The sequence below is a fragment of the Ambystoma mexicanum genome, chromosome 2p (assembly GCF_040938575.1).
Source record: "Ambystoma mexicanum isolate Mex_15411 chromosome 2p, UKY_AmexF1_1, whole genome shotgun sequence".
Taxonomy (NCBI): domain Eukaryota; kingdom Metazoa; phylum Chordata; class Amphibia; order Caudata; family Ambystomatidae; genus Ambystoma; species Ambystoma mexicanum.
The window spans coordinates 558,428,495-558,443,482 of record NC_090923.1 but is presented as its reverse complement, the minus strand read 5'-3'; the positions used below and the strand labels follow the sequence as shown (position 1 = coordinate 558,443,482).

The following is a 14,988-nucleotide window of genomic DNA, read 5'->3' as shown; positions in this document are numbered from 1 at the left end:
GTGTTCTCATTATCTGAGGATGGTGGTATGTGGGACATTTGTACTGCCGGAGATGTTGCACTACATGTGCATTCAAGCATGATACCAGTGGGACTTGCTGATTGATAGATTCCGTGCTCCTGGGGATTTTGTCTGTCATACTCCTTTTCCCCTTCTACATCCCGATCCCAACATCACAATGTCTTTTCTATTGTGTACCCTTTGCATCCTCCAGTTGTCTCTTTACTCCTTTTTCTCTGCAGACAAAGCTCTAGAATTGCCAGATGAGGGCACAACTCCCACCTTCAGACATTTCAGGTGCTGTGAGATCACTACAGTGGTGAATTGGTGCAGAATAAAAGCCCTGTAACATGACATAAGAGCTATTACATCCATCCGCATGGAGTAGGCTTTCACCGTGTCTCTTATACCAATGCATAGCTTGTCTGAAGCAGACATATGGGATTCTGGTGTTGATGCATTTTAAGCTATTCTCAAACCAGTCCTTGATGGTAGTGTGTGCTGTGTTGAAGAAAGAACTGACTCGCCTACCCTAGCTCTTCTCCACACTGAGAAATGTGCAACATCCTTCATCCCTTGCACACACATCCATCACACATCACCTGTGCATGACATCTGAGATGATAAAGGTTGTTTATCACGCACATGGGTCACTTTGGAATGCACATTATCACTGAACATTAACATAATTATGACAATAATTAAATAGAAGTTCACAATTGGGAACATTAAGGTTTCATCATCAAATCTTCAGCAGGTGATTGCTCATCTAAAATATCTCACAGCACAGATGTTATGCCATTTATTTGTGCAGTTCTTCACTAAGGCTGTGAGACCAGTGAATGAACAGGAAACATTATAGCACAGTTAGCAATGTAAAATCAGAAAATGTAAGCATCATGCCTCTGAAAAATGAGAGGGAAAACCCATTGTGGTTCATTTTCTAAACCCTCAGATCGGTAATGAGTGGTGGCAAAAATGATGGTAATGGTTACAGCCCTTTTTCCTGCCACCTTTACCGATCTGTTGAATTTTAGTGCATTTGCCAGGCAGGTTGGTAAGATGGGGCGGACTTAGCATTTATGTTAGATTTACCAACCGGCCTTGAAAATTCAACAGATTACATGAATTTAAAGCCTGGTAAAATCAGGAAGACCCACTGCCTCCAAACACCATTGCCTCCTGCACCCAATGCCTCGGAGTACTCTGCCTCATACACCCACTGCTCCAGAGTCCTCTGCCACCTGCAACCACTGCCTCATGATTGACTTTTCTTCGTTTGCCGCTATGAAATACAGAAACTCTCTCTACCAGGATTCACTCTCTCCCTCTCTGGAGAGTGTGACCCTTTCCATTAGGGACTCCACTTTGTTTAACTTAGCCAAACACGTATCTGCCCCAAAACAAAAACTCAGACATTCAGTTTACATGTAGCACCCCTCTGCTTAAAGGCAAGTTCTGAGGAATGTTGACAATGAGGAATTTTGTTTTTAGACAAGGACACCCCTTCCATTTAGAGAGATTTGGGGTTGGGAATGAAATTAGTAGTACCCACATACTTTAAATGACTATATTTTTATTCACGCTGGGAGAAATGTTGTTGGTTTCGAACTCCAACAAAATTACCCTGTGTTAGTTGGCTATAGGGGAATTAATCAAATGATTACTTATCAAAATATGCAACAGGTCTACTTCCATACCCACCACCACTAATTAAGGGGAATGTATTACATCACACTCTTGTTTCTGTTGGACAAGCTGCTTACATTGAGTATATCTGTGCTTGGCACTCAGGAAAAACATCAGCATGCTTGGACCCTCTATTTGGCTCTGCTTGCAAAGATCCCAGACTCTGCCTCTGTTTCCCTGGTTTCCTTCAGCAATCTCATTAGTATTTCCAACCCAGGTAGGGTCAGGCTGTCTCCAGGCAATGTTAAATTTCCATCAAGCTTGCAATAGTCCCACCCAGATGACTTCCCCCTTCCATTGTGCAACCACTTTTTAAGTTCAAAACCACACCTCAGAAATATTAAAATTAGGAGGTACCGGCCCTGAATTTTGCTTGAAACTCTACAGTTGCCTATACCCCCACGTCCCAGCACCTCTCTGTCGATAGGCCGTTGGAGTTATTAAACTTCAATCAAAGGAGGGATGAGTCCACCCAATGGGGTTTGATTTTTTAAACATGTCAATTTTGCACTCAAAAAGTCCTACATTGTAACTTTCTTTAATTTACACATAAACCTAACAACATATATATTGTTGGGTTCCCCTAATCATGCTGCACATGATGAGCTATGTCCCATCTCTGCAGGACACTGCAGGTGCGAACTGCAGTTTACACACAAGTAATAAATGTCAGCATCACCAAGTTTGGATGAGCAGGCCGGAGCAGTCTGCAAATCGGGTCATTTTAAACTTAGAGTTCTCCGGAAAGTCCTTCCTTTCATTCCCACTGCTAGTCAGGCACCAGTGGTGGGAGCCCTGGTCCTCAGTGTCTTGGACTACTGCAACTCACTTTATCTGGCCCAACCTGCTTACCTGATTGGGCGTCTGCAGCTACTTCAAAATGCTGCAGCCCATTCTATGATCTGCCCGCCTTTTGGAGCCCCTATGTCTCCCCTACTGAGACAACTACACTGGCTCCCTGTTTCTCAGCGCATCTTGTTCAAGTCCATGTGTATTGTACGCCGGGCCTTTCATGGAACCGGAGCAGAATATCTGCAAAGAAAATTCACTCCCTACCAACTAACTCGTACCCTTCACTCTCAAACCACCATGCGGGTGGCCGTACCTCGGTGTAAGCTGGCCCGAAAGGGTGGCCATGCTTTCTCAGTTGCTGCTGCAAGATCGTGGAACAACCTTCCTATTCCTTTGCGTGACATCTCTGATCACCTTGCCTTTCGTCGAGGCTTAAAAACCTTGCTTTTCTAGCTGTGCTCCGGCATTTCGCCTTGCCTCCTCAGCGCCAAGATGCCCTCGGGTGTACGTGCGCTTACAGAAATTCCCATAACATAACAAGTTTTATAGACATGAGTTACATGAGTCACTAATCTAACGTCTCCCAGAGTTTACGCTTCACCACATTTTCATCGGCGCAAGAAATAAATTTTAGGTTGTAGCTCGAGTTCCCAAGGTCGAATTTTAATGAGAACTAAATCAACAGAATGGCCTTGGGATATGTTTTAGAATGACACCTGAATGGCCTCTGTAGTCCTCCTAGCTGCTGAGAAATTCCTATGGTATGACTCTGCATGCACTCATTTTGGCATCTCTAAAATATATACACATATTTTTCAGTTCCTTTGCCCCCTAGGTTTAATTTCTCCTGAAACATGTGTTCCAGGCCTCTCTACTTCCTTGCTGATTTTAGCCTGCAACAAAGTAATTAGTCAGTCCTGCAAAGTCAGAGGTCTGCCAGAGTGATCTTATCTTGTTAGGCCACGTTTCACCTTTGCCCTCTCAACATCATGTATTTTTAGTGGTAGACTTTGTTGACCCAGCCACACTAATACATTCCCCTGTCATGCAAGGCAGCTCTTCTCTCTGGCACTAAACATAAAATAATTAGTCTTTAAGATGGCTAGCAGAGCATGTAATTGGGGGGGGGGGGTGGGTAACCTTTCCAGGGCCTTTGAATCTCATGAGTAACGTAATCCTGGGCTAAACACAGAGCTTTTCTCCATGTACAAATCTTGCACTTTAAAAATTCCATTTATATCAGAAATGAGGCCTTTGAATATCTTACATCGTGACATCAATGTCCCCTTTACCTTATGATATATATCTAAGTGATTCAGGCCAAGGAGTTTCAATGGAAAACAGTTCCTTTCCTTCCAAATTGTAGAATGCCCACTTTGTTCCATACTGTGAAATGAACACCTTTCTCCGTGACATCTTTCTTGTGGGAAACTTGCATTTTGTAACCTCAGTCACTTATATTCAAACAGTAGTCCTTTATTTTTGGACTTTATCAATCACAGGGAGGACCCTTTAGAATAAGTGTATTGCTATTTATTTGAACACAGCATCGTAATTTGCGGCAGATTCAAGCAAAATACTGCCTTTCATTTTTCTCCACAAGGTAATGAAGGGTGGGCCTTTGGTTTCTAGTTCTTTGGGAACAGTATTTTTATTTGGCTCTTTAAAATGTAATTCTGCCTTTTTGTCTGTCAGCTCACAGATAGTTACCAGATCCTGCAGGTATTTTTAGGCTTCTGTCAGCCAGCAGTGTGTTTCCCAGGTCCAGCACTTGTTAAGCCCAAAATAGCCAAATGCATTTTCTTTTGTCTTGGTCCAAATTATCCCATAGAGAGGACAAAGGGAGATGGAGAGCAGATATGAGGTTGAGGAGATAGTGAAAGAACCAGGATAATGAGAGAAAGAAAATAATGGAATAAAGATATGAGACTTCATTGTCATAGAACTCACAGCAACAATAGGAGGTGATTACATCTAGAGGAGATAAATAGATCATGCAGGGGAGCGGACCAAGGGAAGAACCTCGCAGTGGAACAGCAGAGGAAGACGGGGGCGCGTGCATCAACCCTAATCCTGGCGTTTCATCTCTGCCCTAAAATCCTCCCACCTCAGGGCACAATGATGTTGGAGAGTGGGTGTATTGATGAGGAGAGCCTTAGGTGAGCTGATCATGGAAAAGTAGGCAATTGCAAGATAAATAGCTACACCGGTGGACAGGTTTGCTGCAGGTAAGTCAGTGATAGCGGTAGCTGTAGTACTTAATTAAAAACGAACACATTATTTCTCAAGATATGAAGAGGCAGTAACAGTCCGCATATAACACAAGCAAGGCAGGAAACGACAGTTTGCCGCACAGGCCGTTGGGCGATGCAGTTTTTAGAGGAAAGACAATGGCGCCTTGATGACACGTAACAGAGAGCGATAGAAAGAGGGTAAATGGTGTGAGGGGTTTACTGGGGGAAGGTCTCCCCCAGATTCCTAGGCAAATGGGAGAGTGAAGATGGAGGCATGAGTTGAGAGGGGGGGGCAGGATTGAAGAGAACATGTGCAGTGTGTGACAACTCAATCAGCGAAGGCACAAGTGCCTACCATTACATTTCGGAGCAGTTCCAGCACCATGATTCATTAATCTCATCGCAGAGTAATGAATGGATATACAGGAAGAGCGACATGCCGAGCAGCGTGAAGGCAGATGGTCGGGGCAAGTGGAGCTATTAAAAAGGTCCCAAAAGCTAGCATAGATCCAACTGAAATCCAACTAAAGGCAAGGAAACTATTTTAGAAAGTCAAAAGAAGGCTGGGGAAAGAAGGTGCATTCACTTGTCAAAGACAAAAGTCAAGTTATCCGATTCAAGTCAAAATATGCGAAATGATTAAGTACTGAGCGTAAAGGCTGTGTGTTCTAAGAATGGTGCCAACAGTTTCCCAAATAGCTGATTCCTATATTTAAGTATTGTGCTCCGTTTGGACGTGTGTAGAAATCCACTAACTGCCATCCACTGCAGGGGATGAGTTAGACTTCCAGAGCTCAAAGATATGTTTTGTGTACACGCTGTGATCAAATGGAAAATGAGGTTGCTTGGATTTGAATAGTGTTAGACCAGAAGTCCTAAATCCGAAAGTCCTGCTTGCGTGCCCAGCGCATCTATTATGTTTTGCTTTGCTGTTCTTGCTCCATCGGGTCTATGATTTTTAGATCCTCCAGACTCTGGACCCCAAAGCCCGGCTGTCTCACGCTTCATTATGTTTATTTCCTGGAGCACATGGCTTCCATAAGTTGAGGTTACACCAAGTACTTCACTTAGCCCGGAACAGTAGCCTCTCCTCGCCAGGTGTGTAACAACCCACACTCCGAATAGGCAGCCATTGCAATTACGAGGTGAGCATGGAAATGCGGATGTTGAGGTATATGGTCGTAGCTCAGCCCTGCCTGTTGCACAGCTGGCTCTGACCAGCGGTGGAGAGGGTTTCTCACTGCCTGACTTCCGGGTAGGAATCCAAATCTAAGTCCAGAGTGCCCATAAGGGAAAGCCATTGAAGATGGAATGATGACGAGTGACACTGGTTGGCGAGAAATGTGTGTGTTTCAATAAAGGCACGCCTGTGGCTGGAGAATGAGACCTCCTTCTCAAACCACAGCTTTGAATTATAAGGCTAGTCAGGCTAGTCAGAAGAAAAGCTGGAAGGACAAAGTATTGCAAAAGGACTCCACTGTGGAGTACTCCTGTCAAAGAGTCACATAGTACACGCCGCCAGGAGACTGCATGAGAAGTGGGATTCCATCAGATCATCTGGACGCTGCAGAGCCGATATACACAAATCTGAGAGAAAGAGGAAATATGAGGCAAGAAGATAAGAGTAGAGTCAATGACAACAACCAGGTAACTTACAGATCAGGGAAGCAGTTATTAGTACTCATCTCATCTTCAGCAGGGAAAGCCTTGGCCTTCGAACCCTGAGCCTGCTTGCTAGCTGGTCAAGGAAGCTACCACATAGTGAAAACAGGTTAGGAAAACCTTAGGACTGAGACACTCACTGCTGAGATGAGGAAGAGATCAGGATGTGAGGATTGAGAAGTACAAGCCTCTTGCCCTAGTTGGGCAGAACATCAGAACTTTCTGAATGAACGCAGAGGGGTTTACATTTGAAAACCGTTGTGAATACATTTGGATCCACGATTATGTAAATCCAGGAGTGCTATGCAAATGGTTTAAACATGTGTATGTCTGACAGCTGGCAAGCAATGAAGGTGGCAGAGTGGCTGGGTCATTCGATGGCAAAAGGCCAGAGCCATAACAAGTCAGGCTACTGCATTATGCATTACCTGCAGCAGATGTCTGATAAGTCAGCAGGACAGCCCCAAGACATAGAATTGCAAAGATCCACCCTAGATGAAATGGTGGTTGTGACCACAGTGGTGCAGATCTCAATTGAAAGGCAAGGTAAATTGTACAGGGACATTTCTGCTGATAGAAGCTGGTGCTTGTTACGGTGCTTAGTAAATGCTTATGTGCATGCGCGAGCCTCGTTCCGGCTCGCGCATGCGAGTTACAATAAAGAGGTACCGAAGGCGTCATTAGCCGCCGGGACCCTGAACAAAGCAGACGTGTCCGTGTATTCATTGTGCAGGTGCGTGTGCGGAGCGAAGGGCGGCCTGGGGCACTTCAGGCGACAACATTGGCGACGAGGAGAGTGCTGAGTGGGGTGGGCGGAATCATCCAGAGAACTTTAGAAACTTCGGATGAGGGATTCCGACACGATCACAAAGCGTGTTTCCTACGCAGCAAGTTGGCCGCCATTTTGGCTCATATAAGACAACGGTTGCGGCCCAGAAGGGTGCTTGTGCACCATTCGTGTTGTTGATACCTCAAATTTTTGAACTTTCATGGCTGTCAAACCCTGATGGCCATGATTTATCATTGTTGAAGTGATGTCTGGTACCTGACTGTACCACAACCCAACAACATAAGCTGAACCTGCCACTAGGAGAGTCCTCAGCAGAAGAGACTATGATGGCCCAGCATCCGTTGCTAAACTTACCAGTGTGAGTAAACCCAGTTGAAGGTGCGTGACAAGCAGGGCACACGGAGGAGTCGAGTGAGGGGAGTGTGTGTTATCATAAGGAAGAGGACAGACTTGTGGCCTCGCATACCAGTGTGGGGTGCTCGTGGGGTCTGACAACATGGGAGAGCAGGATGGTGCTGCCGTCAATCCGTGCCTGTGCCACGCAGACAACAAGGTACTCTGGCACCCATGCCAGAGTTTCACCTCTCAGATCCCCCTTTGAGACTTGGCCTCAAGTGGTTGTTATGGGTAAAGAAGCTAGAAATGTTTTTCAGAGCCACAGGGGAGACAGAGGATGAGGCAAAAGTGGTAACTATGCTGTATTCGGCAGGATCGGAGGTGCACCGGATTTTTGAATCTTTGAACTCACCGGCGACGAGGTATACAGCTGTCAAAACAGCCCTACAAAATCACTTCCTACCTCTAGCAAACATGGATTACGACAGGTTTGTTATGTGTGCGGAGAAGCAGTTGGGGGATGAGACATTAAATCACTTCTGTGAAAGGTTGAGGCAATTGGCCAGCACATGTAGGTGGGAGAATGAGGAAGGCATGGTACACAACCAACTCATTCAAGGGTGCAGCTCAGGGAAGCTAAGAAGACAGATTCTCTGTGAGCCTGGCCTAACGCTAGCACACATTTTAGACATTGGACGCACACATGAGCTGGCGGAGAACAGGGGAGCTCGGATGCACGCTGCTGCCCGACTGGGGAGAAGTGAAGAAGCTTTCGCCATTGGCCGATCAGCCCCGACTAAGCCGAGGTGGGGACAGAAAAGGCCAGAAGGCTCTCAAAACGCCAGTAGCGCACAGACATGCCAATACTGTGGTTATGATCTCCCTCATGTGGGTGAGTGTCCAGCAAAGACAAGAGTATGCTGCAGTTGTAGCGTGCCAGGACATTACGCAAGAGTGTGCAGGGCTGTGACACCCGTAGCCACATCTAGGGGCCCAGTGAGAGTTGGCAGTGGGAACCCTAGAAAACCAAAACATGTTGCAGCAATAGAACAAGGTCTAGAAGAACTGAACATTGCAGAAGAGGAGGAGGATGAAGAGGAAGTGTTCTTCATTTTCATTATAGCCTCAGGCACAAAGAAGCGGAGACAACCTACTTGCATGGTGAACATTGGAGACACCCAAACCCCAGTATTGATTGACACGGGAGCTTCGGTTTGTGTCTTAGCGGTAGAACATTATGAGGCTCTACCGGGACCGCCGGGCTTGAGGGCACGAAAGCAAGAATCTACACCTTTGGGGGAGACACGCCACTGCCCATAAAGGGGGCATTTGTGTCGTCTGTCACCCATGGGCAGAACACTATAAAGGCCAGATTCTTCGTCACTGAAGTAAGCTCCCACTCACTACTGAGTTGTGCGGCCTAAGGGGTGCTGGACATCGTCCATTTCGCAATGGCGGTATACCAAAGAGACGTTGATCACCTCCTGGCTCGATATGCAGACATTTTTGAAGGTGTGGGAAAGCTCAAGGGTGACCGGATCCGTTTCCACATCGATGAAACGGTGAGACCGACGGCACTGAAGCAAAGGAGAATACCGTTTCACCTAAGGGCGCAAGTTGAAAAGGAATTACAGGTTTTGGTAAATATGGACATTATTGAGAAAGTGGAAGGCCCCACCCCATGCATGTTCCCGATTGTGGTGGTGCCGAAGCCCAAGCAGCCAGGAGCTGTACGCATTTGTGTTGATATGCAACTACCAACTACCGAACATGGCAATTAAACGTGAACGACACCTCACGCCGACATTGGACGATATAGTGGGCGAACTCCAAGGTGCCAGGGTGCCAGGGTGGTCTCCAAATTAGACCTCCGGTCTGGATATCATCAATTAGAACTACACCCAGAGTCCCGCTACATCACTACTTCCACTACACACGAGGGGCTCTATCAGTTCAAAAGACTACGTTTTGGGGTGTCGTCAGCAGCCAAAGTTTTTCAAAATGTCATTCGAGGTACGGGGCCGGGCTCAGAGGTGTCACTAACTGAAGTGACGATATCTTGGTTTTCGCTTCCTCTGAAGCTGAGCACATGAAAAGATTGGAAAAGACATTAGACAGAATCAAACTCTTAGGCCTCACGTTACACAAGGGCAAGTGTGAGTTTTTCAAAGACCGTATAGAGTTTTTTGGGTTAATTTTTCACACAGGAGGCATATCCCCAGACCCAGAAAAAGTGAGAGACATACAAGAAGCAGCGGCCCCAGGAACTCCCTCAGAGGTCAGGAGTTTCCTAGGTATGGTGAAATACTGTGGCCGGTTCATCCGGGATCTGGCGTCGTTGTCTGAGCCGTTGAGAGCACTTAACAAGAAGGATGTTGTCTGGGTATGGACTGCCCAAGAGCAAAAAGCCTTCACTGACATTAAAGTGGCATTAACGGGCAGTGAAACGATGGTGTCCTTTAATACCGAAAGGGAGTCCGAGATCGTGGTGGACCTTAGCCCGGTGGGACTAGGTGCGGTGCTACTACAAGCAAATGCCCAAAGACAGATGCATCCCATCGCTTATGCCAGCAAGGCCCTGTCAAACACAGAAAAAAGATATTTACAAATTGAAAAAGAGGCGCTGGCCATCCTGTGGGAGGGAGTGTAAGCATTTCAGACTTTATATTTTGGGGAAACCTGTGGTGGTCATCACTGACCACAAACCGCTAATACCTATTATGACAGGCGGATCCTCAAAGGCACCCCCCTCGAATTGAGCGGTGGATGTTGTCAGTAATTGAATATGGAGTCAAACTTCAATACCGCCCTGGCACCAACAATCCGGCTGATTACTTGTCTCGTCACCCAGGGGCTGGCCGAACACAAGACAAACTGGAAGTAGTCGAATGCATTGAAATGGTCCGCATGGTTGTAGAAGCAGCCATGCCAGTGGCACCAGAAGAGAGTCAGGGGCCAAACAGGACTTGCAGGCGCTGTGGAAGGCCCGCAACGAGCTCTCGCTGTCAGAGGAGAGACTGATGCTGCAGGGAAATTGTTATACCTCGCACCCTGGTGGCGAAGGTATTGGAGCTGGCCCACAAAGGGCACCAAGGTGTGGCAAAAACGAAAGCACGGTTGAGGGCCAAGGTATGGTTTCCAGACCTGGATGGGCACGTGGACGAGTATGTACTCCTATGTATTCCGTGTCAAGCCGGAAAGAAGTGAGCAGCCTTGGGGAACCGTGCATGCCGATTGTAGGTCCACGGGACAGGGCATGTACTTTCTGGCGGTAGTGGAGCGGTGGTCCGGATACCCGGAGATCGAATTGGTGCAGTCGACGGAATGCGATCATACCATCTTAGCTGTGGAGAAAATGTTCGCCACACATGGGTTTCTGAATGAACTATGCTCAGACAATGGCCCGCCGTTCCAGGGGCAGCAGTTTGACAAGTACATGGAAGATCACAGCATCAGGCATCGAACGGTAACACCTCTCTGGCCAAGAGCCAATGGGGAAGCGGAAAGATTCATGCGTACATTAAACAAAATCTTCTGGATTTCTCTGAATGGAGGAGGGGAGCTATGCCAAAATGTGTTTGAATTCCTAAGGGAGAACAGGGCGACACCGCACCAGTCCACAGGAGTAGCGCCGGCAGAAGCACCGTTTAAACATTGCCCCAGAGGTCTAATACCGGAGGCAGAGGGGAGAGAACCTGGTATTATTGACAATGATCGCATCCGAGAAGAGAGGCAGGCAAGGAACGAGAAAGAAAGCAGTCGAAGAAATCTACAAGGCAAGGTCATCGCTGTAGGAGACACAGTGCTGATACGAAACCACCATCCGGAGGGGAAAAGGTCCCTACCGTACGAACCTCAACCCCTGGGGGTGACATATGTGAAGGGTTCAATGATAACAGCCACTGATGAAAGAGGAACTGTGACCTGGAATGTGTCCTACTTCAAAAAGATCAGAGGCAACACGCCCAAAGAGAACCAAGAGGCCCAGATGCCTGAAAATGTAGGTGCCACACCCACAACAGATGGGTACGACGGTGGAGGGGCTCCTCTACCGATGGGCTTGCCATGTCTGGCCCCTAACGACAGTCATATGTACCCGAGTCGGGAGGCCAGGCGGCACCCTGTCCGATTCCAAGACTACATCATGGACCATGATACCTAGACAGCGACGGTGGTAACACAAGTTGACTCATGTTGAGTTGTTGCAAGTTGTTGTGTTATTGTTATGTTTTCGTTTAAAGAAAAGGAGGGATTTTATGGGGCGTAGTAAATGATTATGCACATGCGCAAGCCTCGTTCCGGCTCGCGCATACGAGTCACAATAAAGAGGTACCGAAGGCGTCATTAGCCGCCGGGACCCTGAACAAAGCAGACGTGTCCCTGTATTCATTGTGCAGGTGCATGTGCGGAGTGAAGGGCAGCCTGGGGACCTCATAGGTTAGCAGAAGGGGTTGGATTGCGCTTCACAGCAGGTTCTTCACCCACCGGAAAGACAGGAGCGAGGGCCAAAAAGAGGCCCGTAATCATCCAAGCAAGCCATAGACAAAACCTCCATATTGTCCGAGTTCAATCTGAGCAAATGACTGCTCGTCCAGGCATCAAGACTGCTCATCCAGGCTATGAGGCTGCCCTTGAAGTGGTTAAAGGATGTTGTTCTATCCCCATCCATCCAGCAGAGGATCTGCATATAATCAGCATTCCAATAGAATGTAAAGACGAAAAGGTGTATGCTAGGCCATGGGCTGGATGAGCGATGAGGGATTCTGCGCGCCAGAGGGTGGGGGATGGAAATTAATGCAGTGATTATAATAAAACAATCAGAAATAGACAAAGCCACACCTGCCCTGACCAGGCAATGTAACAGTAGTGAATGGTCGACAGTGTCAAAAGCAGCAGATAAGGTGGCGCTGTGGAGCAGCCCAAGATGGCTGCTTAGCCTTCGAGCTCCGTGTGGGCCTGGCGGACATCTGCTTCCATCTGCGAACAACGGGGAATAATCAACCCACATTTCGGCCGAGCCGCTGCCCTACATCACTGTGCTGCTGCCTGCGAAGTCCCGACTTCTCTTGGTGTCGGGAGGCCTCCGGACGAGCCCCCTACTGTGGCGGCCCGCGGCCTCGCGACATCGGCATCCGCCGGTTTCCTGCCTCCTCCTCTGGGTGCCTGCTGAATTCTGCGGCGCGGCGCGGGGCGCTGCCCCTGGGTGCGCCGCCCGCCTGCCTGTGGTCCCCGCTGGGCTAGCGGAGGCCCGGTCGGGGCTTTGAGCTGCGGGGCGAGCTGCGGCTGCCCCCCTGCATGGATTAAGTTGTCGGCGGCCTGCCGGGGCTGCCTTCCGCGGATCGCCGCCGAGCCGGGGGCGTTCGGCACCCGAGACCCTGAGGATCCCGCTCGCCTTTCCTGGTGCCCGCTGGACTGCCTTGGGCCCGATCCGGGTCGCGCGGCTGGGTGACTGGCGGCGGTCGCCCCCCCCTGGTCCCAGCGCCGCGACTGCGACTCGCTGCTGGCCCCTGCCCGGCTGTGGCCCCAGCCGCCGACCTGTGGACCTGTGGACGCTGGCATATCGAGGTGAGGTGCAGGGGGGGGGTCCCACTCTGGGCTACGGCGATACCCGCGCTGCTGGCCCGCTGTCTGCCTGAGGCCCTTGGGCCTACTACGCCCCCCGGAGTGCGTGCTGCGTGGACATACGCCAGGCCCGTGCCCCTGGTGCCCATACCTTCTCCTCAGCTGCGCAGCATCACATACCCCGGGTCCCTGCTTTGATTCCGTGCAGTGACTGTGGGGTGGCTGCTGCTCTCACCTGCACTGGGTGCCCCCCCTGCTGACACTTCCACCACTGCCTGGGATATACTGACACCTCTACCTGGCCATATTACCCTTTGGACTACGCTCTCTCCCTCAACGACCGGGTCCTTGCTCAGCGCCACTCCCACGCTTGAATCCACGATGCCTAACAAGACCAGGGGGTCTTCCAGGGGGGGAGCTATGGATAGATTCGCCAGGGCCGTCCCGAGGGGAGAGGAGGATCATGCATCACCCATGCAGGAGGAGCGGGAAGCGGACCACCATCCCATGACCTCTCCCCCGGACCTGACTACACTCATGGAGTCGATGGCCAAAAACTTTGCTTCCTTTCACGAGAAGCTGGACGACATCAACGCCAATGTCGCTTCATTAAAAACACGGGTGGATCAGGCGGGGACCAGAATCACGGATGCAGAGAATCGGATATCAGCAAATGAGGACGAAATACATGTGCTGCAGGATACTGTTGCCTCCCTGTCTCGTGACATGCGTAGTGTGAGAGCGAAGTGCGATGACCTCGAATCCCGTTCTCGCAGAAATAATCTACGAATTATCGGGGTCCCTGAAAATGCCCTTAAGGGGCGCATGGAAGATGCAGTGGAAACCTTGCTCAAAGATCTACTGGGTGACCCGGCCCTGTCACCATACTTCACTGTCGAGCGAGCTCACCGTGCCTTATCTCCAAGGCCCAAACCGGGCGATATCCCTAGGCCCATAATAGCCAGGATCCTCAATTATCGGGACAGAGACCTTATCCTTCGTCTGTCGCGGGAGAAGGGTGACCTGCGCCTTGACTCACATACTATAAGGATCTTTCCGGACTTCTCAATAGCGGTGCAGCAGGAGAGGCGCCAGTTCATTGGAGTCAAGAAGCTACTTAGAGAGCGGAATGTTCCCTACGCCATTCTTTTCCCAGCACGTCTTAAGATTACCTATAATGGCAAACTGTACTTCTTCACTGTTCCGGAGGAGGCAGTGAAATTCATTGAGGCACATCTGCCGCTCCCCAACCCGGCGGGAGCCCCTGCCGAGGCCGAGTGATCCAGAGAGACACTACCCGGAACCCATTTATTGATCCAGTGAATCCGAGACTCGGGACGTGTTTATGGCAACAGCGTACTGTACCCTCAATGATCCAAGCTCCTCTGGCGTTTGATGGGGCTGAGACTAGACCTCACTGAGGTCAACGGCACCTTTCCTGCCCTCCGGGGCACTGTGCCGGCCATGTTCCCTAGTTACTTATTGGTCTTGTCTCGCCCGCAGCGTTCGGCTAGATATGGAGACCTATCTGGAGATCCGCCCGCAGCAGAACCTACATCAGGCAGCACATGCTGCCCTACATATTATTCTAAGAGCCGCCCACACGGCAACAGCACACCTACTTGCGATTGCAATGTTTATGTTTTGTTGGTTGTCATTGCTTATTTGCCCCTGTTGGGCTTTGAATGGGGCGTATACCGGTTGGATTACGCCCTCCGACCTCTGCTTCTTGGGGAGAGTTGGGTTTACTGATGGCACTGGCACGGGGGGGTGGGGGACTTACACTGCAAGTTGGGGGTGGGCAGTGAGGGAGGGGGGCGGCACTGTTGGGGTTTTGAGAAATGTTATCGGAAAAGGCAGAGGCGGACCGGCAGGCCGCATCACATCGGGTCTTCTACACCCGAGAAGGCTCAATCTCACATT

The 14,988-nt window shown here is 49.4% G+C and overlaps 1 protein-coding gene across 6 annotated transcripts in view; it reads left to right on the top strand.

Moving 5' to 3' along the window:
* GRM2 (glutamate metabotropic receptor 2) overlaps positions 1–14,988 on the top strand; it is an 833,735-nt gene that overhangs the window by 715,547 nt on the left and 103,200 nt on the right. The window lies entirely within an intron of this gene.